Source organism: Protopterus annectens, chromosome 8.part0, assembly GCF_019279795.1.
Source record: "Protopterus annectens isolate FY-2018-M chromosome 8.part0, PAN1.0, whole genome shotgun sequence".
In the NCBI taxonomy this organism is placed as follows: Eukaryota; Metazoa; Chordata; order Ceratodontiformes; family Protopteridae; genus Protopterus; species Protopterus annectens.
The window spans coordinates 1,298,195,035-1,298,220,677 of record NC_056741.1 but is presented as its reverse complement, the minus strand read 5'-3'; the positions used below and the strand labels follow the sequence as shown (position 1 = coordinate 1,298,220,677).

The 25,643-nt window shown below is 43.1% G+C and overlaps 1 protein-coding gene across 1 annotated transcript in view; it reads left to right on the top strand.

Annotated features, from left to right (window-relative positions):
• Positions 1-25,643, top strand: part of ST3GAL4 (ST3 beta-galactoside alpha-2,3-sialyltransferase 4) — a gene marked incomplete in the record, with an annotated part of 1,396,457 nt that overhangs the window by 282,399 nt on the left and 1,088,415 nt on the right.

Genomic DNA, 25,643 nt, shown 5'->3' with positions numbered 1-25,643 from the left:
TTCCTAAGTAACAGTATTATTGTATCAGGGAATGCAACTACTTCCATTGGTTTTATCATAAAATCTCAGCTTTCTCTGCATCAAAACCCACCAACTACAGTGGTATTTTCGTAGTCTACTTCCCTCTGGCTCATCATTGTTCTATTAATGTCAAATGTTTGCTTATTCTCTACAATACCTCCTTAATCATATCAGTTTTAGCAAGACCTTTGTCATTCTTTTAACCATAGACACTTTATGATCCTGGTTTAAAATTGTAATTGGCCTATACAAAGCTGAATCTGATGGTTCTTTGTAAGTTTGTGTTACAGCCATCGCATCTTTTTTCACGGGATGTTGTGGTGGTTCCCTTCCTTTTAAATAACTGTTAAACAAAACAGATCTTTCACTTTCTTCCCTCCTAGCTTGCAGACTTTTACAGGACTACCATCTGTTTCTGGAGACTTTCCTGCAGATTGCTTATACATCACCATTTCCGTCTCCTCTCCTCTTATCTTAACTGTTAATTGTTGAACCTCATCTTCCTCTAACCTTGGTATAGTTAAATCTTCTATAAATATTTCCATTTGGAAAGCGTAGTGGTGCAGCAGTTGCATTGTTGGCTCACAGCAAGAGGTTTTCCATTTCAATTCTTGGCTGGGTTGCCTTCTGTGCGGAGTCTGGATGTCCTTCCTACATTCGTGTGGGTTTCCTCCAGGTGCTTCAGCTTTCTCCCACTTTACAAAAGACATGCGTATGGAGGGTTTCTCCCTGGGCCTCTGCTGAAAATTGCCTTTGTTCCAAGTCGGACTTTCCCGGTAAACAAATGTTAAATATATTTGCGCTTTTTCTTGATTTTCACATTTCTCTGCTTTATACAAATTTTCATAAAATTTCCAAAATGTAACCAATACCTGTATAGAATCCCTGGTTATTTTTCTTATGAGTTCCCTGTGTTTGGCAAAACCTTTACTACTTCCTTTTAAGTTGTTGTGTTAAAAGGTTTTGTCTTCCGGAATTATCAAAAAGAAGGTGCTTAACAGTTGTCTTTCTAAACTCGTACATATTATCCAAATACTCCCTCATTTTCTGTTTAGCACTCTCCTGTTGTGACTGCTCTAGTTCTATGAGATTTCCCTTATTCTACAGTACTTTAACCTTTGTCAGCCATGCTAAATAATTCTTGTTACTACTCGACCATATTTTTTCTTTTATTTCTACCCCATTTTTAAACTCCACTTTCATTGTATCCCTCTCATTAGCTCTACCTTCTGAAGTACTTTGTCTTCCCAAATGATTTCAACTGCCCATTCCTTAAATTCCACCCTTAACATTTTGGGAGGGGGGGGATGCCAGTGTCTTATTTTTACTTCATTACCCTTCATTTTTATAGGTTCATAGGTAGGTACTAGGCTATCGGCCCAAGGGCCTACGTAAGCCTAGCCAACAAGGTTCCCTGGCTTACGCCACCCAAGAAAGTTATTTTCCTGTGCCACTGTCGAGCAGAGACACAGAAGTGATCCCCGGGGTGTATTTCCTATTTCCCATCCACTCATCAAGGTTTTTGTTGAAGAGTGCTAATGAAGAACTTTGCTTGATATAGATGGGTAGCCTGTTCCAGAGTATGGGAAGTCTCTAGGACAGGAATCTATCCCTCCAGCATGTCCTGTTTATTGTGGTGACAAGGTTTAGGTCCCTAGAACTTGTAGCTCGGAGGGATTGGGATTTCTTTAGGTGTTGCATATCCAACAGCTTTGGGTTTGACATAGCTTTATATGTTGGGCAGAGATCACCGCGAAGTAGGCGATATGCTACGGAGTAAAGCTGGAGTTTTTTTGAGGCGGTCAGTGTAGGGCATTTGTTTGAGGCCAGTAACCCTCTTTGTGAGGTACTTCTGTGGCCTTTCTAGCTGCTGCAGATGTCTTGAGGTACATTTCAAAGGGGGCGTTGTACTCTACTCGACACTCATTAGACCCATTGTAGAGGGGAACAATGACCTCTTTTTTCCTGGATAAGAACCCTTTTATGATGAGGTGTGCCATGTAGAAGGAGTTCCTGACTACTGTGGCGATGTGACTGTCAAAGTAGAGAGACTACTGTCCACCTGGGTCCCAAGGTCTCATCACGCATTCGGTGTTAAGTAGATTGTTGCCTATGTGGTAGTTCATGGGTACAGAGTTTTTACCAAAGGGGGATGACACTGCACTTTTGGCATTGAGCTTGAGGCCATGGCTCTGACACCAGGCATCTGTCTCAGTGAGGCCCTTCTGTAGGATGTCCACATCATTTGGGGAGTTGACTATGGCTCCTAGTTTGCAGTCATCTGCGAACTTCATTAGCCAGAGGCCTTCTGTGTTAGCCTGTACTTCAGAGAAGTAGATGCCAAACGGGAGAGGTCCCAGGACTGAACCCTGTGGTACTCCACTTGTCACTGCTTTGAGGTCAGATTTGGAGTGTGCAACTTTTACAGTGTGGGTTCTGTCAGTGAGCCAGTTGGCAACCCATCTTGTGACATAGGGATTTATACCTAGTTTAGTGAGTTTAGCTATAATTCCGGAATGGGGGATGGTGTTGAAAGCCTTGGCGAGGTCAAGATAGGCTGTGTGAACCACCTTACCCTCATCTACGGCTTTGATGACTGCCTCAAAGAAGTCGATTTAGGTTCAGGAGGCATGATCTGCTTTTCACAAACCCGAACTGGGTAGGATCCAAAGTTTGGAGGTTACCAATGTCTTTGTTTGAGTTGCATGATGATACGTTCCATGGCCTTGCAGACCAGGCTCGTCAGGCTAATAGGTCGATAGTTCGCGGGATCAGTGGTGGCACCCCCTTTGTGGAGTGGGATAACTGTTGCTGTGCACCATTCAGTGGGCACAAAGCCTGATGCGAGGCTATTCTTGAACATGGTGCTTAAGTGGGGAGCCAGTTCGTTCTGAATTTTGTGTAAAACGCAGCCTGGGATGTTGTCCTGTCCCATGGATGCTGTGTTTTTGGCTTTAGAGAGTGCAGCTTTTTGGCTTTAGAGAGTGCAGCTTTTACCTGCGTAGTTGTGATTACAGGGACTCTGCATTCTTCCTGTATAGATATGGGCCCTTTAGGGGGTGAGGGGGGGTAAAGTTAGCACTGAACCTATCTGCCAGGATGTTGGCAATATCAGTTGGTTCTGTAATTTTCGTGCCTTTGTGCTGTAACTCTGAGTAGATCTGGGTGTTGCCATTGACATTCTTGACATAGCTATAGAATGCTTTGTGGTTATCCTTAGAATCAGTGGAAATTTTGTTTTCGTAGCTAGCTTTGGAGGATCTTATAAGGGATCTCAGCTTCTTACTGAGGCTGACCAGGGAGCTCCTCCACTCATGGGATTTTACTCTGTTGCAACAGTTTCTTCTTTCTGTTGTACTGTTTATGGCAGGGGACCACCAGATTGGCTTCCTTTTTTTGGAGGATAACTTCTTGGTTCTGTTTGGGATAGCACGCTCCATGCACTCGTGTTAGTGCTTATACAGTGCATTTGTGTAGGATTCAGCAGTTGTAACGGTATTGTCCATCTGCATGGGTGTCATGAAGTTCACCACTTCTGTCTTAAGAAGCATGAAGTTGGCTTTGGAGAATTTTTTTTACTGTGGTTTCCTTAATGGGGGGGTGGGGGCGGGGTGTGGATATCAAGGGTGATTAGCTTATGGTCGGGTCGGACCAACCAAGAGCTGACTTCAGGTGTGGAACACCGGTCACTCATGTTGGTAATGACTAGGTCTAGAATATTGTTGCCGCTGGTGGGGGGTGTGGATAAGTTGATCTAGGGCATTGGAGTTTATGAATTCCAGAAAGCGTTGAGCTAAGGAGTTGGTACATGAGTAGTTTTCCCAGTTAATGGTGGGATAGTTGAAGTTGCCTATTATTAGGGTGTTTGGTTGAACCCTAATATTTTCCAGTACATCAAGAAGAGAGGAGTGGGAATCCTGAGGCATGGTGTGGGATCTGTAGCAAGCTACAATTTGGATTGCAGTTTTGCCCAGAGTTAGTTGCACTTGGATAACCTCAGATGGATTATGCTGAGTAACTAGCCTGGAGGTGTGGATATTCTTAATGAATATGGACACACCTCCGCCTTTGGTGTTTCGGTCCAGGTTACGTGGCCGAAAAGTGTGGTATGAGTTATAGCCTGGTAGTGCAGGGCTGCTGTCTGGAGCTTTGAACCAGGTCTCAGTCACTGCACAGATATTGATGTTCTCCATTTTAAGGAGTGCCACGAGTGAGTGCATTTTGAAATTTAGACTTCTAGCATTGAGTAGCATTACCCTCAGTTTTTGCTTGCCTGTTCCTGTTATGGTGGTGAATTTATTTGAACCCTGCCTAAAAAAGGCACCATAGGGGCAGCAAGAGTCTTAGCAAGTATCCGGAATCCCAGGGACGACAAGTGCAGGCCATCTGTGGCAAAGCATCGTGGTCTGTCGACCATGTCATCCCATGTCATTTTGTTTTAGTTATTGATGCGTGAGCTGAAATATTTATTAGGGGTGTCTCAAAGCTCCCAGTTAAATGCACATGTTCCTATGAAATGTAATATGTCTGGTCTAACCCTGTTATTGCACCTTAGGGAATATGTGAATTCTGAGTTCTTGCTACTGAATTCACATCTTCCATACCAGTTATTTTCATAAATTCCTTCGGAAGTGCACTCTTTCTCTCGTTATATTTTCCCATTTTGCCCTCCCCTGATACGTTATATCCTCACTGTAGCAAATCAGATTCCTATATCCACCTATAAGAAATTTTCCCTGGTGAAAGCTGATTATTTCTCCCAAATTTCCTTAAGCTTTAGGTGGAATATAAATACATTTTGGCATAATCTTTACTGCCTTGCCAGTAGCCCCTTACTACCACAAATCTACCATTGTTGTCCTTTTTTTCCCTCTTCTATCACTTTTGGAGCTCCTGTAGAAATTAGTACAAGTACTCCCCTTTCCCTTTGTTCCTGATACTCTGCTGAATATTCACCCCAAAGTATTTTTTATCAAATTTACATGCTTGTTTTCTAAATGTGTTTGCTGTAGCATTGCTATTTGCACTCTACATTTCTTTATAATTCATTATTCTTGTTTTTGTCTATACATGAGGCCATTCACATTCCAAAATATGTTTATTGTAGTCATTGAGAAGTTATTTCTACCTATTATACATGACAGTTTTTTTCAAATATCTATTTCTAGATTTTGTGTTCCATGCACCCACTAATGTCTGGCAGGTTGATCCTTTGTACAGTTTCTTGTCATCATCATTTGAACCTATGCCACACATTTTACAAGACAAGAATTTTCATTTAAAAAAAAGCCCAAGTACATCCCCATAACTTATTAACTTAAAACTAATATAAAGCTTTCTACATTTTCAAATAGTTTTACCCTCCTGATAGAAGCAATTGTCCGAAATAGACAGCAGTACCCACAAGTATTTGATGTTATTTTTATGCAGTGCTGCTTGTGCAGATCAAATATCACTTGTCTGTATTGACGCCTAGAAATATGGTATGTGGTATTACTTCTATTGCTATTGTAAAGATAGGATATTGTGAAGTGTTTTTTTAGGAGTTGAGTTGGTTTTCACTGAGCCAGTTGAGTTTGAAAGATTATCTGATGAACAGATAATAATGGAATCATCATCAAATTGTATGAAAGTAGATTGTAGGGAGGATAAATGTAGGTTGTTATAGATGTTAAAAAGGAGAGGACCAAGAATGGAGCATTGTAGGACTCCAGTATTGACTGGGCAGAAAGAAGAGAAGGTAGAGACACTGAACTGCTTATTGATGACTGCATGAGTAGCAGGAGAACCAGTTAAGTGTAGTGTTGAAAAGACCGGGAGCTAACTTTTTTGACATAAGTTTGAATGGAAAAGAGAGGTCCTGAAAGGGGGAGATTTTCTCTTATTTCTGGCTTTGTTGACAGCATCTAAGAAGGAAATTAGGGCAGTTGTACTATGGTTTGGGTGAAAGCCACGTTGGGTAGTGGTTAATAGATTTTCATGGAGCAGATATTCTAGTAGTTTATGGCTGTATTTTTCAAGTATTTTTGAGGGGGTGTAGAATAGCAGTAGGGCTGTAGCTAGTTTGTTCAGTGGAGTTGCTCCCTGCATGAAGTGGAATTGTGTACATTTTTTTTTACAGAGAAATGAGACGTGATTCTTGGATAGATCTGTTTAAGCTGGAGACTGGATACGCAGTAGAGGTATAAGTATTCTGCTGGTAAGTTATCTGCAAAAGATGAACAAGGCTTAAGCATACAGAGTAGTATTTTTAAGTAGGATGTGGAGACAGATTTTGAAGTGAAAACAGGTTTACTGGTAGATAGGACAATACTCTGAGTGTTTTTAAAAAAGGGTAGCAATAGAGTTAATAAAATGAGAATTTAATTTAGTAGTTCTAAAGGAGTGCTGTCTGGGTAGGGAGTGCTGAATGAGTAGGGATTTGGGATACTAGGTGTTTTAAGGTTTGGGATTTTTATTGCAGGATTTTTATTGCAGATTTTTTTGGGTTACTTTTTTTGGTTTATTTTTAGATGTTTTCTTGTCTTCAGTGATTTTTTTTGAGAGATTTCAAAGCTTTTTATGCAGTTTAAGATTAACTGATTTTTTTTCTGCCAATTTGTTCAAACTCTCTCTTTCTTGTGCATTAAAGTTTGGCTTGAGTGAGATGGCCAATGTGTGTTTAGATTTGACTCTCTTCTTAAGCGGGGCAAGGATGTTGGGAGTAGCCAGAAATAGTTAAATGTTAAAACAGCATCATTTAAAGGTTAAGGTATTAAGGATGAACTAATTAACTCTGGAGGGTATATTGTTAAATTTCTTGGAAATGAAACAGGTAGGTGCACTGTTTTAGTGGATTGTTTGTCTCAGAACATAGGTGGGGTAGTGGTAATTTAGGGAGTCCGGACATGTTTTGGAATCTTGGTTAACATTAAGGTTAGAGATTGTGTATAACCATGTAGATTAATGGTGGTGAAGGGGAAGTCTGTTCAGTTTCGTCCATCAGTAGTTACATCACCAAGTATTACAGCTTCATTTGAGATGGAATTTGATGTACATTGTAGGATGTCTTCCTTAGTGTGTATCTTCTAGATATCTTCTTGAATTAGGATGTTATTGCCTGGGGAATATAAAGGAGTGATGGATAGTTTTTATGGTCATTTAGTATGCAGTGCGAGACAGGAGTTACAGCAGAGTGAAGGTTTGGTGGAGTAAGTAGGCAGAGGGGAGATATTAACGTGGTTAGAGAATAGGATAGAGACACCAGTTGCTTTTTTATGCAGCCTGTCAGAGTGGATGATTATATAGCCTGGGGGAAGATTTTCTGACTGCTTTATGTTTAGCTTGACCCCTGTTTTCAGTAAAGTTGACAATGCCAGGGGAGTAATGAGTGAACGAAGAATTGAATTTGGGAACTTTAAGTAAAATACGGATATTGATGTAGATGATTCTCAAACCTTTTGAAAGTTGTGTTGGGGAAATTAAAGGGAAGTGTAGTAAAAGGGTTTGAGACCATGGTTTGGTTTTATATCCCCACTTAAGATATTTTGTAAACAGTGGTTGACTACTGACAGTTTTGGAGTAATAGTATTAAGCTTGTGTTTTCCTTGTGAGGATACCGTGAAGCCCTGAGGAATTTATATTTGTAAATAAAATGAGGCTAAATTAGTTGGAGGTGACTACACTGGAGTAGGCTTTCAGTGTTGTGCAGTGAGTGGGTAACAGTGGGAGGTGGTATGAGTAAGATGGTTGCCATGTAGCATGTGAGGTGTTGATAGGATTAGATAAATGAATAGCATGTTAACCGAGTAGTTTAGTAAAGAGTTGAGACTGTAAGGTAATGATGTAGGGAATGGGAGCCAGGTGGTCTGTTATATGAAAGAAAAGTAAAGGATGGTAGTTGTACATGGTAGGCATGTGGAAACAGAGTTGGAGAGAGGGGTAGAGATAATGCAATGCATATATGTATTTGGAGGAATAACGGTCAGTGAGAAGTGTAGAGCATAAATGAGAGAGAGTATTGGGGTTAGAGATGAAAGTAGGGTGTAAAGAGTAGGATTTCTAGGTGGGATTAGTGTGGGTGGAAGTAGTGATAGTGTAATTTGATTTGAGAATAGGAAAAAGGTATGATTTAAAAGAGGAGGGGGTAGCAGGCGATTAGCTGGTGAGAAAGGGAGTAGTAAAGAGAGGAAGAGGAGGGCTGCATATTTGCTTGTTTTGTAAACCATGGAAGACCACATTTTACCATTAGCATTAGATTATGTGTTAATATTGATGTTCACAATAGGGAAAACTTGAAAAGAACTGTAGCCATTGACTAACGCTGTTTGTAATGTTAGTCTCCTTGTCATCAGCCAGTGACTTCCCTGTCATTTAGATGTAAACAGATGAGTAACCTATTTCTTCTCTCTCTTACAATTGTAAGTTAATGTTAGGAAGGATGTTTTTTTTCCCTCTTACAATTGTAAGTTAATGTTGTGAAGATTATCTGCTTGGTCTAAATGGTGGGGCAGTAGTGTTGCCAGCTTGGAATGACCACCCATCCCTGCCACATAGCTTTCCCTTTTTTTACTCCCTTTTTTCTTCATTCCTTTTAAGTTTGTCCATCTGTCACATGGGTGACTACTTGCCTCACCTTTTAGCTTTATCGCTGGGCCTTTACATCTAAAACCTTCCCTTTTAATCTGCAAGACACTTGTCTAAGATCTCCTCTGTCCGTTGCTTCCCATCAACTCTGTATAAATTTAGCCTGTTATCTTAAGTGGGGTGTGCCGTATTACCTGTGCTTTCAGGTTAACACATTTATTTTCATGAACATTATATAAGCTTTATTTTTTCCCAAAGCACATTTTTGTTTTCTCACCATTTTAAAATGTAATGTACCTCTAACCACACTAGTATCATCAAGTCACTTTTTCTTATATGTAGAGCTTCATGTTTTACATAGCAACAATTTTAAAGATTTTACAGTAATGTTTCTCCATAGGAAAAAGTGGGACATTTGGTATAGCCTACATTAATCTATTCTTTACCGGAATAGTAGGAAGCTGGTTTCATGTCATTCCTTTAAATCCCAGGTATCAGACAGGCCCTGAGATCCCTCTGAGATTTAAATTTGGTCCTACAAATGCTTTTCTTACTCTTTCCATTTCCCATTAGGTTAACTGTTACACAGCTACATTTCCTTTCATCTTTGCAGGTTCTGTTAAAGGCAACAGCATTTGTAACTGACATATTTTTAGACGTCTGATATACCTTTACAGAGCTTCTACCCTTTCCCAATTCAGCTTTACCTGTGTACATGTGATACTAAGCTAATATTACATGGGACACAGTACACTACCAATTCATTTAATCTGTTTTTATCTTCTATGACAAAGCCCTCACCTGTACTGGAGGACTTCCTATGCTTGCTAATTAATGTTACCCATACTGCCATAGGTGTATTCTAAACCAATGATCACTAGGGTCTTTATAAACCAAGCTTTGCAACCCAAGTGTATCCCATGAGTTTTTGTGGCTTAGGGTTATTTAAGGGGGTGTATGCTATCTTAGGGTATGATTTAATGGCTGCTTGTGTACATCAGAGACATAGGTGCTAGATTGGGGTGAACTTTTGATTTCCCATCCACTAGTCTAGGTTATGTTTCAATAGGGTTAAGGAAGGGGTTTGCTTCACATTGATGGGAAGTCTGTTCCAGAGGACGTAGGATGCAAATTCAGTGGTATACATACCTGTCAGTCCAACATGCTTTATGTTGTAAGCAAATGTCTGATGATGTCCGTCCTCACACAGTCCTTGACTGTGGGCTCTGCTTCGAGGCTTGGAAATGATACGGCCATTATTCCAGCTTGCGCCTTCCAAAACCGCTCAAGCTAAGCTCTGCCCACAGTGCTCCTCACCAAATTACCTCAGATCTCATTTGCCACTTCATAGTGCCAGATGTGTTTTATCCAGTCTCTCAAGCGTTAGCATTTTCTTCAAACTGTAAGTCATTTTTTTTCCACTTCCTATCTTTAATTTTTATCTTTAATCTCTATCCTGCCCCGCTCCTCTTTTAGGTACTTTTTGGTGTGTATTTCTCTTTCCTTTACCATTAGTCCCAAGTAGCATCGTTGGTACTTTATCCCCTTTTACCTTCTGGTAACTTTTGATATTATCGTTGGTAGTTCCCTTCTCCTTTCATTCATAGACTTAAAAAAAAAAAAAAAAAAGTCTTTCCTCTTTCTTTAGAATTCTGTAGTGCATGTTGTCTTTCTGTACAATGGCTGTGTTTTTTACATTATGGCCAACAAACCTTTTGAAGGTACCTCTGGCTTAGAGGTGTCAAAAATTCTGTAGTCCATCTTCATCAAGACTGTGCGATCTGTCCTGGTAAATCAGAAAAACAAATTGATCTTGAAAGGCCTTCTTAAATCTGATTTTGAAGAAGCCCTATCTGGTCCGAAGGCAGAGGCCAGTTCTTCCTCGTCATCATCTTCTAAACCTAAAAAACTGAGTCACTCTTCCAGCAAGTCCTCGGAACTGCCTCTTAAAATGGCTAAATCCCCATGGTGTCGACAGCCTCCTTGACATTGGTGGGCCATGATACTCGCCCCTCAGTGCCGTCAGCTCCATTATCCTCAGTACCAGTATCAGTGCAGACAACGCTCCCTTCTATAACAACCAGTCACTCTGTACCGAAGGGCCCTTAGATTATAATTTTACACTGTACAACTTACTCCCACTTGATAGATCCTTTTGCGGACAATGCTTCCAGTCTGTCTTTAGAGAGACTGCAACTATGGTCTCCATTGGCCTCCTCTGTTTGGTCCACCAGGAGTTTATCAGATTCATATCTTGAGACTGGTGGACCAGCTCCTGATGACGAGGGGGTTACCTCCTTCCATGGTTCCCTAGCCATGTTAGTTCTGGAACCTTTCCTTCTTCCACACCCCTGCCTATTCCTCCTTTGACTTCAGCTGAGGTTTTTCAACCCCTGGTGCCGACCTTTCTGGCTTGGACTGTTTTGGTGCTGGCCAGAGCTCATTCTCTGACACAGATAGTTAACCTAAGTACTTTCAGTTCCTCTGAACCGGAAACGACCTGCGGTTGGGGCTTTGTTGTCGGTTCTGGGGGTGAGGTTCGACTTTGATACTTTGGGAGCCTTCCATGCCCCTCAGTGCATTGGCATATGGAAGCACGACCATGGCTTCTACGTCGGGGGTGGCCTCGGTGCAGAATGAGACCACAGTTCTGTGCTCCCATCCCTCTACAGGGGGACCTGCCTTCCAGGCTACGAACGCCTTATCCATTGCGGGCAAAATGGTCTGTCTTCCCTGTTGGACCAAACATAGTGTCCATCCCCATCAACCAGAACTCCCGCCAGTCTCTAACCTGGGATAGAGAGCACAAAAGTCTCAGGACCAAACCACTCTTGTTATTGTCTTCAAGAACCTCTCCAGAGCATTCCACTGAAAAGGTACTATCGAAGAAAGAGTGCAACAGGAAGCACTTGGACTCCCCTGAAGAGGCCTTCACAGAAGATACTGATTTCAGTGAAGGGGAAGGTTCCCCTTTGTCACCCCCTGATGTTTACTTTGGGGGCATCCTAGAAATCCCTTAAGCAGAGGGGCGGCTGGACTACCCTTCAACCTTCCTCAGAGGAATCTGTATACCTAGAGGCTTTATGCCCAACCCTCTACCTCTTGGATTTCTCTGCCCGCTGACTATCAAGTTGATTGCGCAGCGGGCTTGGAAGATAACTGACTCTAATGAGCTGATCCCCAAGACGCCTGATCACATTCTGTCTGCCCCTAAAGATGAGCAATATTGGGCCAAAAGTATTCGTGTGGATGCCATGGTGGTTGCAGCAGCCACTAAGAAGCAACTTGCTGATGAAAATCCTACTATGCATCCTCCTAACAAAGAGTCTAGGACATTGGATAGATTTGGGAAGCATGTATACGTTTCAACCTTCACTCTGAGGTCCTTGACCTATATAGCACATTTTACCAGGCTTCAAAGAGATCTGAGTAAAGAGCTTTCAGGTACTGTTTCAGGAGCAGTAGCTGAAGGAGTTTGAGACATTCTCAGCTCGCCACCATAGAATCAATCTCCAATTTGTTCATGAGGCTAATTGCGCATGCTGCTGAAATGACGACAAGAGCAGCGGGTTCAGGTGTAGCCATTAGAAGACTTGCCTGGATGTGCTTATGTGATTTCCTGAAGCTATTTAAGTCTTTCGTTAACGCTTTGCCGGATCATCTCTGTTTGGCCCCAAAGTTAGAGATACTAACCTAATGTGAGAAAGATGGGAAGACCCTTTCTGCCATGGGCATATGCTTTTCCACTCCGCCGCCCTATTCCAGGAACCACAGAAGTGGTAGGCTATGGTTCAAAAAGACCCAAGGACCTTTCCAAGACTCGCGTGGCAATGACTTCCCCTGGGGCAGAGAGGGGAGTAGTAATGGAAAACACCATCCGAGAGGCAGAAATGGCATGCAGAATCAGGGTTCCAGGGACACACACTCCCTGTTGACTCTTATCAGCACTCCTGAAAGGCGGCCTGATTGCCTTCCTCTGGAGGCAGTCTGGAGACTATTATCCCTGCACCCATCTACCCAGCTAGGAATAACTGACAAATAGGTGCAGAGGATTAGTACCAGAAGTTACAGTATTCACTTGTCAGAGGAACCAGAAGGACCATGAATAATTCCAGATGTTCCACCCAATCACAGGGAGGCAGCAGTCTTAGAAATTTGAAAACTACTATAAGTCTTCCAGGCAGTCCCACCAGACCAGAGAGGATCCAGAATTCTCAGTATTCTTTTTAGTACCAAAGAAAACAGGGGACTAAAGACTGATTGTGGACCTCAGTCAGTTGAACAAATCAGGTCAACAAACCAAATTCCAGGTGGTCTTGATTCAGTCTATACTTTCATTCTTGGAAAAGACAATTGAATGTGCTCAGTAGATTTTCAGGATGTATATTATCATATAAAAATGTGCAAGCACTCCAGAAGATTCCTGTGCTTCCGGCTGGGAGCCAGTCACTATCACTTCAGGGCACTTCCCTTTGGTCTCACCACAGCCCCCAGGGTATTCACCAAATGCATGGCAGTGGTAGCAGCGCATTTCCAATTGCTAGGATTCCGAGTGTTTCCATATCTAGATGACTGGCTCCTTACCACTTCCACCAGGCATCAACTTGTAGAGGCATGAGATTATGATTATCTTTTTTCTTCCAGCTTAAGAATCACTATAAACTTCGAAAAATTCCATCTTCGAACATCACAGCAGCTAGAGTTCATCGGAGCTATCCTCAATGCAGTCACCAGCATTTCAGCACTTCCGCTAGAAAGACTCCAAAGGATCAGATCACAGGTGAGCTAGATCATTCGAAGCAAAGTTAGCAGCAAGACTCATTCTACAAGTTCTAGGGTCAATGGCAGCCTCTCACTCTAGTTCCCCTAGCCAGACACCACACAAGAATTCTAGAATGGCTTCTGGCTTCCCAGTGGTCCTTGGGAAGGTCCAAGGAAGATCTAAGTTGGTCGTTCCACTCCAATGAAATATTGTTGGGCCATCCATTTGTCCCGCCTCAGCCCCAAACTATAGTGACCACGGATGCTTCCCAGATAGGGTGGGGCGGCATTATCTGGGAAATGCAGTCCAAGGCATTTGGTCCCAGCTGGAGGCTAACTTGCATATCCGTGTTCTAGAGATACCCTCACCTTGGGAACAATTGCAGTACAAACAGACTGTGTTGGTTGTCTGGTACATCAACGAACAAGGGGTAACCAGATCTTTATTGATTCCCTTTGTTGGGAAGGGCTCAGAATTTGACAATGAGTGATTTTCTCTGACTGCTTTCTGATAACGCACATTCCTGGGAGCTCCATCGTGATTGTGGACAAATTGAGCAGAACTATCTTCATGCCTCGAGTGGTGTCTCAATTCAATGGTAGTGGACAAGATATTCTGCCACTGGGGCCAACGTTCTGCGACCTGTTCGCATATCGACTGAACAACAAATGCAGCAGTTACTTTGCTCTAAACCCCCCCTCCCTTGGGAGTCATCCAGAGATGCTGTCCTTCATGATTGTCCCTACCCTCCCCCAGTCTATTATATGCCTTTCCTCTGATTCCACTAATATGTCAGTTTCTGAAGAAAGCCAACAGGTCAAAGGACATAACAGTCATTGCCCCTTTCTGTCCTCGACCGGTTTGGTCCCTTCCTATGGCCTATCTACTTTGGAAACCCTGTTGTCCCACCCGGACGGACTGCTTCATCTGAATCTACAAAATCTCAAGCTCACTTGCTATTTATTGCCTTATTTTCAGTCTCTTTAGGCAGTCCAGTATCTAAAGTTAGCCTGGCGAAATGGCTCAAGGACTGTATCACCTTTGTTTACAGCAGAAAGGGACTCTACCCACCAAGGCCTGTAAAAGCACATTCAACGAAAGCTATAGCAGCATCTGCCGTTTTTCATGCCAGAGCTTTTTTAGATGATATTTGTGCAGCAGCAACTTGGGCATCTTCTCATACCTTTATTACTCATTACAAACTGGGCCAGGTCTCTAGGGGCCATGCACCATTCAGCTCGATGATGCTCAGGAAAATTCTTCCATGAGACATCCCAAGATTCGGGTAGTGTGAGACTCCCACAGTCAAGGATTAGTGAAGATCGACAATGCAGATGGAAGGTTATGGTAAGACACAACTTTAAGTCCTTCGATCTAATCACTCTGATGCTGTTCATTTTGCAGATATGCATAATTCCATCAGTGTATGATTCAAGTATGCTTTGTTTGCCAGCATAGATTGCCTCTCAACAGTCTGTAGGAAACTGAGGATAGAGAGCTTTGAGATGATCTGCATAGGACATTGTTTACTTCCTATATTCTTTTTGTGATGTACCTCTGTGGATGTTCCATTTGTTAAAAGCACAACAGCAACAAAATGATATTTCCGACACCCACAGACCTGGAACTCGAGTAGAGCTGGACTCCTGGTGAATGCTGACAAACGTGTCAGTGACAAGAACAAAAATTCCTTCGCTAGTTTTGATGGTTGGTTCTGATGAAATCTGCTAAGGGCAGATGAAAGCGCTTAACCGATTGCATTGCTTCAATTCAGTATTTATTTATGCATCTTTGTGCCTTGTTTTTGCTGTATGTGGATATGGACTGCATTTCGTCTAAGTGTTTGTGAATAAACACCTGTTAAAAACTAGCGAAGGAATTTTTGTTCTTGTCACTGACACGTTTGTCAGCATTCACCAGGAGTCCAGCTCTACTCGAGTTCCAGGTCTGTGGGTGTCGGAAATATCATTTTGTTGATGTTCCATTTGTTGCATGTGTCTAGTCGGATGCTTACTCTAGGGGACGTTTTACTCACTGATGGGTCTGATGAGGGCCAAATGCAGTGACATGACTTCCCTGGACCTAGATGCCATGCCCTTACTTATAAGTTGAGCAACATAGAATGATTTTCTTACTGTCTTAGACGCATGTTTGTTGAAAGCCATATTACTTTTTACATGCATCCCCAAATCCCTGACTGCTATTTCTACTCTTGGGTGTGTTTTGTCAGTGAGGCCAAATTTCCAAAAGGTACCGTTATGCATTTTGTGGCATTGAGATTTATAGTATGGTTTTAGCAGCAACCATTTGTGTGCGCTAGATCTTCCTGTAAGATGTTAGTGTATTGGGGGAATTCTGTGACTGCTCCTAGTTTGCAATCATCTGCAGTCTTGGTCAGCCAGAGACCTTTGACATTCTTAACTTCCAAAAAGTAGATGCCAAAGAGCAGCAGACCCAGCATAAAACCCTGAGAGACTCCGTTGGGACTGGCCTTTTTGTAGAATGTCACCCCAATCCAAACTTCTGTAGTCTTGTCTGTGAGCCAACTGGTTGTCCATTGTGTTACATAGGGGTTTATGTCTAATTCCATGAGCGTTTCCAATACATGAGTGGGATGATATGTTACCTACATTAGTCAGGTCAAGGTAGGCAGCATGCATAGTTATAACCCTCATCTATTGCCTTGGTGACCTTCTCAAAAAGTCCCGATTTAGTAGGCATGGCCTGGCCATGACTGAACTAAACTGGGCTGGTCCTGATGTCCTTCATGGATGCATCTGCAGTCATAACAAGTGGGTTGTCCTGTCGTCAGGCAGCCCTTCAGTCGGCCGGATTCCAAAGTCCGGGTCCGGCTTCGGCTGATGTCGCACTCCACCCGACGTCATCTCTGTTGGTCTTCGGGTATAAAGGCATCAGCCGACGCCATTTTCCTCAGTCTTTCTTGCCGCGTGGCTCAAGCAGAAGCTGTTCGCAAGTGCCGGTCGGTCGGATCCAGAGATTACTTCTACCGAATACTACTTCGAAGACTTCTAAAGCTAAGTACCCCGTTGGGGACTCTTTCTTGCCTCAGCCGATGTCAGAAAAAGTTAACAATTGTTTAAACTGTGGGAAACAAATACCTCATAAAGATTTCCACTCTTACTGTCTGCCTTGTTTAGGCCCAGCCCACGACGTAGCAGCCTGTTCGGCCTGTGCTTCTTTCAACCGACGAACGCTTAGGCGTCGGTCGGAGTTTGCAGAACAGTTTTTCAGTTCTGATTTTGCGTACATTATGCCGTCGGATCCTCCGACTACCCAATCTACCAAAAACGCAAGGATAAAGACCGACACTCGCGGTCCGCGGTTTCGCCAAACCATGGTCAAGCAAATCATGAGTGTCTCGGTTTCGGCCGAAACCGAGAAAACTGAACAAAGTACAGCTGAACCTATTCCTACAACTGAGGCCCCTGCTACAACTCTTGAATCGACCTCAGAAATTTTACCCACTACGGTGGTTGACTTATCAGACACCATCCCCTTGGATGTCTCTACCCCAGCACGTGGTACTGCTAGGCCTCCAGCAGCCATGTCCATTAAGGCCTTCGCCAGGGCTAAAGCAGCCAAGACTACTAAAACAGTGCCTGTTAAACCCCCACATCCAGGCCCTCTTCTAGTTCTCAAATGCTTACTTTGGCAGAAGATTTAATTTCTTTAATTAGAGGATCTCAGTCTCACCCAGACAGGGCCTCTCAGCCCCCAGAGAAGAGACCTAGGGCAGAGCCCCCCGAGCCAGTGTCCTCTGATGATTCTGCTGATGAATCAGACATAACTGACCAGCCAGAGGCTCCCTTCTCCAATTTTGAAGATTCTGATGCTGAAGAATCCATTCCAGCTGCTTCCCCACCAGAAGAATTCTCCTTTGGGGAAACCTTGCATGCCATGCGAGAACAGTTCCAATGGCAGCAACAGGATTTTTCAGACTCCAGAAAAAGACTTAGGACTTTTCTGCACCTCCCACAGCACAGGCCCTTAGCTATACCTCCTGTTCTCTCTGTGGTGGATGATGCTTTCAATGATGTTTGCTCCGCTCCAGATTCTTTACCCCCAGCCCCTGCCAAACCAGACAGATTTTACAGGGTGCCAGATACTCATCACCACCTTTACAAGGCTCCACTTGCAGACCCAGAAACTATATCCCAGGGTCCCAAGGCAGTAGCCGCGACCATAGCTAAAACCCTATTCCTTCTGAAAGGGAAGCAAGGTCATTAGACAGATGGGGTAAAAAGGTCTACACTTCAGCTACTCTCTCAGCTAGAGCTTTAAACTGTCAGTTTCACATGATACAATACCAAGAGTTTATGCTTGATCAGTTAACTAAAAACTAACCACTGATGAATCTCTTGATAAGAAATATGTATTAGAGATGGTAAATAACATACAACAGGTTAGCAACCATTCCTTAAAATGTGGCTATGATGCACTGGAGGCTTCATTTAGATCAGCCATGACAGGCACAGTGATAAGAAGGCATGCATGGCTAAAGGAACAAGCTTTACCGGATCATGTTAAAGCTAAGTTGCTAGATGCTCCTATGGACAAGACAAGTTTGTTTGGTACACCTGCCCAGCAGGTTATGAAGAAAATGGAAGAAAAGGCAAAATCTGTTCAAACTGTTAAAGATTTCTTGCAGGTTCAACCCCCCAAGGTTTAGCAGGAACTGGCCTGCCAAAAATTGGTCCTTTCCTGACTCCACAAAATTTCAAAGGGGCAGGAATAGACGCTCCAGAGGCAGAAACCAATCCAGAGGAGGTGCCTACAGAGGAAGACAGTGGCAAGGTAACAACAGAGGCACAGACACAGTCACTGCCACTACATCAACACAACCACAGTGACTTAACCCTAAATCCGCCTACCAGGGAACAAATAGCAGCTCCTCTAGGCGGAAAGTTAACCTTATTTTCAAAGAACTGGCACTACATAACAAAGGACAAGTGGATTTTACAAACCATAGATCAAGGTTACCGGTTTCACTTCCACACTTTACCAGTCAAAAGAGGAATGCCAAATCTACCTCCAAATCAAAAAACAGAGGCTCTACGCCAGATAATGGAGTTAGCAAACATGAGAGCTGTGGAAAGAGTGCCAACAGCAGAGCAAGGAAGGGGTTCTACTCCAGACTATTCCTAGTTCCAAGAAAGGAAAAAGTTGGAGACCAATTCTCGACCTGTCCACCTTAAATACATACATCATTGTCCCAAAATTCAAAATGCTGACCCTACAGCAACTTCTTCCCATGCTGGGCAAGGAGTCTTGGCTGGTAACTCTAGATCTCAAGGAGGCATACCTGCACGTCCCCATTCGACCAATCTGCAGAAGATACCTCAGATTTCTTGCAGGATCAGAGCACTATCAATTCTCAGCATTGCCTTTGGCTTATCTACTGCGCCCAGAGTATTCACAAAATGCCTGGCATCAGTAATCGCCCATTGCAGACTTCAGGGAATTCAAATTTACCCATACCTGGACGACTGCCTGCTACAAGGGGACAACAAAAGCAAGCTGACAACAGATTTACAAAGGGTCATTTACTTGCTACAAGCACTGGGATACACAGTCAATTTACAAAAGTCAAGGCTGATACCATCCCAAACAAGGACATTCTTGGGCTGAATTGGACACAGTACAACAAATGGCATTCCTGACTACAGAAAACAAAAGAACTTCCTCTTTACTTCTTGGCACTAACAAAACTGAACAAGTTAACAGCAAGAAAAGTACTGCAGGCCTTGGGCTTCATGGCATCATGCATAATCTTGGTTCCATTTGCCAGACTACATATGAGAAAACTACAGTGGTACCTAAAGAATTTATGGTCCCAACACAGACACAGTCTAGAAACAGAAATCCCACTAATTCCATGCTTAAAACAGGAGTTCCTATGGTGGGCTCAGGCATGCCAGTCAAACCCAGGCCTACCCTTTCGCAGATGTCAAGCAAGCCAGACCATCACAACAGACGCCTCAGACCTAGGATGGGGGGCCCACATGCTGGACAAATGCGTGCAAGGATTGTGGACACAGGATCAACTTCAACTGCACATCAACCTAAAAGAAATGCTGGCAGTAAAACTGGCTATCCAAAAGTTCAAACCATTTCTCAAAGAGGGCCAGTTGATGATAAGGACAGACAACACCACAGTCATGTGGTACATCAACAAACAGGGAGGCACTCATTCATACCCCCTATGCAGAATGACCTTGGAGCTGTGGACCCTGGCACTCAGCTACAACATCCAGTTACAGGCAATATTTGTACCAGGGAAAGACAATACCCTAGCAGACATTTTAAGCAGAACCACTTCGGATGCCCACGAATGGAAGCTTCACCCGCACATCTTCAAGACCATCTCAAAGAAATGGGGAATGCCACAGATAGACCTATTCGCATCACCTCTCAATCACCAGCTCAAAAAATTCTGCACAAGGACATTCCACCCATTAGCATGGAAAGTGGATTCGCTCTCCTTCAACTGGAAAGGCCTAACAGCATATGCATTCCCGCCTCTTCCTTTGATACACAAGGTACTACTGAAAATCAAGGAAGAACGTCCAAGGATAATCCTGATAGCTCCAAACTGGCCAAGACAACACTGGTACCCACTACTGAGGAGCATGTCTCGGAACAATATGTGGACAATTCCCCTGATGCCTTTGATGTTAACGCAGAACAACTACAGCATCATACATCCAAACCTAAAAACCTTGCAACTGACTGCATGGAACATCACATAACAGCAGCTATTCCAGAACTTTCCCAAAGAGTTAAAGACATTATTCTTGAAGCACGCAGACCTTCAACAAGAAGGAACTATGCTGGAAAATGGAAAAGGTTTGTCATCTGGAGTACGGAAAGAGGAAAAGATGTGTCAAACATAGATATGCCTAACATTCTGGAGTATCTGGCCGAACTTCTTCATTCAGGCCTGTCCTACTCCTCCATCAAGATACATGCATCAGCTATTTCAGCAGAATACAGCTTTGATACACCTGTTTTACACACCTTTGCTCAGGCAGTTCCTCAGAGGAATCAAGAATGTAAAACCTCCAAGGAAACCACCATTACCAGCTTGGGATTTAAACTTTGTGCTAGAAAAGTTGACACTATCACCCTTTGAACCAGCAGCAACAGCAGACCTACAACACCTGTCATGGAAAACTGCTTTCCTACTGGCAATTACTTCAGCAAGGAGGGTTTCAGAACTACAGGCCTTAATGGCAGTGCAACCCTTCCTAATCTTCCACCAAGATAGAGTGTCCATGAGGACTAATCCTACATTTATGCCCAAGGTGGTATCCAGAGTGTCTTTAAACCAGGCAATCCACCTACCTACATTCTTTCCCAACCCACAAAACAGAGGGGAAAGAATACTGCATACCTTGGATGTACATAGACAGCTACGCTACTACTTGGACAGAACAAAAAATAGCAGAAAGACTGACCAACTTTTTGTAGCCTATGCAACAGGAAGGGAAGGAAAAGCTATTTCCAAACAGACAATCTCCAAATGGATAGGAAATTGCATACGATTCTGTTACTCCTTCCATGGAAAACCAATTCTACAGAACATAAGACCTCATTCTACAAGGGCAACAGCCACTACCACAGCCTTCTTATGAGGAGTGGCAACCTAAGACATTATTGAGGCGGCTACTTGGACCTCCGTGCATACATTTGCCAAGCATTATAATTTGCCTCTATATTCCAGATCCCGAGCAGGGTTTGCCACTGCTGTACTGCAAGGGATCCTAAACACACCATAATCTACTTTTATCCTCCTCCCCTAGTTGGCTATGGTATTCTACCCACTTGTTATGACTGCAGATGCATCCATGAAGGACATAGTACAGTTTTGTACCTACCATAAATGTAGATGTCCGAACTGGATAGCATCTGCAGTCAGGATTACCCTCCCTCCTTCCCCTCTGTGGTACTCCTAGGGTGTTTACCCTTCTAATAGCTAGCTGTTGGGGGGGGGGAGTCTTTTATGGTGTATTTGTTTGTATATATGTACATACATGCTTATTGTTGTGTTTACCTCTATCTATTTGGAAACATTGGCATCTATCCAAATTTTAGCCTGCAAGAGGGCTACTGGCATCTGGGGCAAGAAACACTGAGGAAAATGGCGTCGGCTGATGTCTTTATACCCGAAGACCAACAGAGATGACGTCGGGTGGAGTGCGACATCAGCCGAAGCCGGACCCGGACTTTGGAATCCGGCCGACTGAAGGGCTGCCTGATGACAGGACAACCCACTTGTTATGACTGCAGATGCTATCCAGTTCGGACATCTACATTTATGGTAGGTACAAAACTGTACTTTTCTGCCACTTCTAATGGCATCCAGCAAGTATTATCTGTAGTGCATAGCAACCTGTGACCATCAGGTGCGCCTTGTTTTTTCTTAAATGTACACACAACACATTTTCACAAACTTCTTAGTATTTGATCTGATGTCTTTTCTGTCCTTTCCCCTCATGTTGGCTCTGATCCGTCTTCAGATCCATCCTCAACTACTTTGATGCTTAGGATCCAGTGCTTGGGATCCTCCCCCTACCCATAATACTCCTCTACAGTAGGAGCTACCTCAGATCTCATTTGCTTCTTTTGAGTGCTGACAGGTTCTGTGGTGCTCACGCATGGTCTATGTTCCTTTCAAGATGAGGTTCTACAGAATTTATACCTTTTGTGATAAAGAATTTTTCTTCCTTAACTCTTTTTGAGAAAAAGTACAGAAGTGTGTCTCTATATATCTATATATGGTTTACTATCAAAATGTTGAATGACGCAACATTTGAGTCATTTTGTCGGCTCGTATGGTTGAATTTGTGAACGTTTTTACCATATGTTGAAATCTGTAAACATGACATTCGAACCAGTATGACTGTTCCTATAAAATTACAATTCAAGTCAGCAGCGATTTTCAGGAGTCCGTCACTTCTTGTTTTCGATGCAATGAACTCTGATGGTTTCGGTTTGCTATTTTTACCAGTTGTCCATGTGAGTACAAGATTCCAAAATCTGCGTTGCTGTTCAAAGTTTTGGTACTAAACTTATATATATATTTATATATGTGTGTATGTGTGTTTGTATATAAATGTATTCATATATCTCACTTTCAAGTATTAGATTTTTTTATGGAGTGCATTTTTTCTAGTAGTTGAAATATGTAGTTAGCCAACTTTGTAGTGTGAGGTTTACTATTCTTCTGCACTTGTTTTGCCTTTTTTGGTTTGTTGGACATAATGACAACATTGGGCTTTAAGAAGTGCGTATCTTGTACACACAAGTTACTGAACTCAGATGCACATGGTGTTTATTGTCTTGGTCCTACCCATTTTGACATAGCTTTCTCCATCTGTGAAGCATTTGGGCAGAGAGCTGTGGTAGAGAGAATAAACAAATTGATTTTGAAGGGTATCATCCAACCCTCTACTGGCATGAAGACACCTCCTTCTGGAAAAGGGGTTTCTTCCCTTCTTTAGCCAAATGTAAGGACAAACCCAAGTGACCGGACAAATGAAAATCTTCAAGGAAGTGCTACCCAGATCAGACATCCTCTTTGGCTCCATCTCCAAAGGTAGTTAAATCTTTGGATCCAGTGCCTCCTTTGGATCCTGTTATCAAAGGCCTAGTGCTTCCCCTCCCCCCATTCTCCCCAGAACTGGTATCTCTGAGACTTGGATATTCCATTCTTAAAGAACAGCTTCATTATTCAAGACCTCCTCATTTAGCATCCTCCAAGTCAGTTAGATCCTCCAGGAGTCTCACTGAAGCAGTTGTAGTTAGAATGAGGAGATGCTTCCTGGGGACTTGGATCCAGTTTGAGATGTTAACGACCCTAGCTACCTCTGCATCCAGTAGAAAATTCTCTTGCCGATAGCCAGGGAAAGCTGCTCCTCCAATCCGACCATCTGATTCAGAGCCCCTGGATCTGACTTTAGCCCAAGATTGATCTTCATGAGAGCCTTGACTTAATGTTTCCTTGACTCCCGGTTAGTTTTCTGTCAAGGTCAGCTCGGACTTTCAGAGCCATCCAATTCCTGGAACCATAATGTCTTTAACCATGACAGGTTGAGTTCAGATTTGAAGTCTTCAGATCCTCTCTTCCTTTTTGAGCTTCAGCGTTTGACAGTTCGTCTCCGACTGTTTCAGATCTGAGATGAATGGCTTCCAGGGTTAAGCTTCCCCCTAGGGTTTTAGACCCGAAGGAGAAGCTCCCACAGAACCTTTCTAGGCTCGACATTTGAGGCATTCGAGATAGCACTCACTGCTGAGTGCTAGATCTTCTCAGTTGGATCCAGCCTTCCCCATTAAGATCTCCCAGGGCTGCAGCTTGCTGTTCTGGTCTCATGTAGGCAGCTAGTTCCTGAGAGCCTTGATCCTGTTTTTCTGCAGGAGACTATATTTAGGTCCTCTCCTAAGCAACCCATGGAAGATGCCACAGAAAACACAATTTTTAAAGAAGGCACTTCGAGTCCACTGAGGAGTCTCTGAACACTGATGCTGATTTTGTTGGAGAAGGTTCCCCCAGATCCTCCTTTGATATCTTGTTTGGAGAAACCCTTGAACTTTAGACATAAATGGGGTTGGTCTTAGCAAGCACCTTCAGAAGGATTAGTTTTCAGGGCTTTTGATTTTAGCATATCCACATCTTGTGGATGAAATGGTGGACATTACCTTATCCTGGGTGTTAAAGGAACTTGGCAGAGCCTATTTCCAAAAAGCCAGACAAATTATTAGTGACTTCCAAAGAACGTTCACATTTAAGCAAGGGCCTGGCAGTGGATTCCCTGGTGATGATGGTAGCCACAAAGGAGGAGCTTGCTGAGGAAAGACCCTTTTTCTATCTGCCAAATAGGAAAGCACATGCTCTTGACATTTTTGGGAAACATGTCTATGCCTCATCTACCTTTTCAGTGAGAGCTTTTAACTATTTGGCACACACCATATCTCCAAAGAGAATTAGTCAAGGAGATTTCCATTTCTGTTCCTTGGACCTTATGTGCAGATCAGAAAAAATCCTTTGATTCTCGGATGGCTACCCTGCTTATCTAATGTTGTCTGTGCAGCTTGTATCTAATGCCACAGAGGGGGCATTCTAGAGAAGTCGGCACAGGTATTTCCATCAGAAGACATGCTTGGATTCAGCTTTGTGACTTTGCTGAGCACTTCATGATGTCTGTCATTGATGCTTCTTATGACAGGTCAACTTTGTTTGGTCCAAAAGTCAAAGAAACCTATCTTCAGGAGTGAACAGGATGGTAAACCCTGTATGCCATGGGGATCAAATTCTCAATTCTCCAGAGGACCTTTTCCAGGAATCATAAGGTGGGGAAGAGAATGTGGTTCAGAAAATTTCAGGGGTTTGTCTGACACTACTGAAAATAGAGCTCTGCCTGGCAGCGGGGGAACTCTTCAACAATGGACATTGTCCAAAAGGCAGAGGTGGTCTTTAGAATCAGGGCTTCATAGTTCCATTCTCGGAGAAGCCTTTTCTGCAGCACTCCTGAAAGTTTGCTCAACTGTCCTACTGTAGAGGCAGTTGGGGGTGGCTTATCTCTGCACTCCATGGCCTGGACATCAATCACTCAAAACAAGTGGGTGCAAATAGTAATCACAAGAGGCTATTTCATCCGAATTCACTATCTCCCCCTCCATCTCAAAAGAAAAGTCCCAACATCCCACCCACAGAGAGAATTTGCATCTTCTGAAATAGAGAAGCTTCTAAAAATCGAATCATCCGTAAAGTCCCAGCAGACCAGACAGAATCTGGAACTTAGTCAAGATCCATTTTAATGACAAAGAAAACTAGTGACTTCAGACCAAATTTGGATGTAAATCGACTGAACAAATTTGTTCAAATTCTGGATGGTCATGTTTCAGTCTGTTCTTCCTCTGATGAAGAATGGTTGGATGTGCTTGATCTCCAGGATGTGTACTACCATTTCAAGATGGACAGGCTCTCCAGGAAGTATCTTTGCTTCCAGCTTGGAGCCAGTCACTACCAATTCAGAGCACTGCCCTTTCACCTCACTACAGCCCCCTCAGGTGTTCAAATATAGGACAGTGGTGGCAGCTCATCTATGACTGCAGGGATTTTGCGTGTTTCCTTATCTAGATGACTGGCTAATACCCACCCCATCAAGGGATTTACTCATCCATGCCAGGAACTCTGTGCTCCATCTGTGTCGCACCTTGGGATTACAATAAATCTTCAGAAATTTCTGCAACAGTCAACCCAATCTCTAAAGTT